A 1,486-nucleotide genomic window follows, 5' to 3' on the forward strand; every position below is an offset into this window, starting at 1 on the left:
GCGTGGAGCAGGCTCTTGAGGCGCCCAGCGGCAGCCGCCGGCGTCTAGGGCCATACCACCCTGAACGCGCCCCATCTGGTCTGATCTCGGAAGCTAAGCAGGGTCGGGCCTGGTTAGTACTTGGATGGGAGACCGCCTGGGAATACCGGGTGCTGTAGGCTTTTGCCTTTTGCCTGTTGCCTCTGGCCTCCTTGACCTCTCCTTTGGCGCCCGCCGCCCCTCCCCCCTCCCTCCGTGTGTCCCTCTCTCCCCAGGGAGGGGAGCTCGGCTCCGGGGGCCAAACACACCCTGGCCACTGCTCCCTCCGCCCCTCCCGGGCCGGCAATGTGGCCTGGCCTGGCCCACCCTGGCCCCCCCCCCTCCCGGAGCCCGCACACCCCACCTCACTTCACAAGGGGTCCGCTCCCTGCTCCCCGCACCAGGGTAAATCCCACTGCACCGGCTGGAAGCCAGGCCCCAGCTTTGCACCTTTCCTCACACTGCACCCGCACGGAGGGGTGAGGGGTTGCGGTGAGGGCCGGACCGGGGGCTGGCGCCTGGGGACTGGAGTGTGGGGGCTGGGTCGGTGGATCCAAGAACCCAGGAGCGGTCGGGGGGGGGGGGGGTGGAGGGGGCGGGGCAGCGAGACCCCAGACTCAGACTCCGCCACAGGCCTGGGCTCCCTGGGTCCCGGACCTCTTCCCTCCCTCGAGCCCTCATCCCCAGGGCCCCAGTGTTTCGCGAGGCCCAGCTAGGGTAGCGGGCTCGGCTGGTGATGTTCTCTGGGGGCGCTGGGGCCTCCGGGCTGACTGCGCTCGCCCTGGGACTTGGGAGGATGCGCTGAGAACCCGGCGGGGAGGGGGGGCACGCAGAAGGCACGGCTGGCCTGATGCCTCAGGCTCGCTCCCACCCTCTTCCCATTGAGCGGCCCGACGTGGTGAGGTGCGGTGTGGTGCGGTTTTGGATGGAAGCGGAGGCGGGCGTGGGGCCAAGCCGGGAGCTGTCTGTCAGAGTCCCGGGATCGGTGAAGGCCGGGGCTTGCGCCACAGCGCCTTGCCATGGTCCTCTTGTGCCGCCTCCGCCACCCGCCCTGGGCCCGCGGCGGAGGGCGTCGGCAGCCACCCAGGCAGGCAGGCAGGCAGGCGCGTGCAGGCGGGGGAAGCACCAGGACTCTAGCTCCCCACCTACACAAAATTGCGCCTGCAGAATCTGTCTGATGTGACTGTTTCGGGACTCTGGGGAGAATTTTCTTCCTGGTTAGTAGATGGTTGTCTTCCTGCTGTGTTGTCACATGGCAGAGGGGGATGGTAGGAATAGAGGGAGAGAGAGAAAGAGAGACAGAGAGAGTGCTCTGGTATCTCTTTCTTTTGCTGGAAGGACACCAGTCCCTTTGGATAAGGGCCACACACTTTTAATGTCTTTTAACCTTAATTATTTCCCTAAAGACCCTTTCTCCAAAGACATATGTCCTTTTACAGATCCACCTCGCTCGTATGTAGCTGTTCTA

The 1,486-nt window shown here is 65.3% G+C and overlaps 1 non-coding gene across 1 annotated transcript; it reads left to right on the plus strand.

The window, feature by feature from the left end:
- Window positions 1-42: 42 nt before the first annotated feature.
- Window positions 43-161, plus strand: LOC121024685 (5S ribosomal RNA). The gene has a single exon (XR_005787790.1). It is a non-coding gene; the product is annotated as a 5S ribosomal RNA (ribosomal RNA).
- Window positions 162-1,486: the final 1,325 nt, after the last annotated feature.

The sequence above is a fragment of the Herpailurus yagouaroundi genome, unplaced genomic scaffold (genome assembly GCF_014898765.1).
Source record: "Herpailurus yagouaroundi ecotype Mexico unplaced genomic scaffold, PumYag 66817, whole genome shotgun sequence".
NCBI classification, from domain to species: Eukaryota; Metazoa; Chordata; class Mammalia; order Carnivora; family Felidae; genus Herpailurus; species Herpailurus yagouaroundi.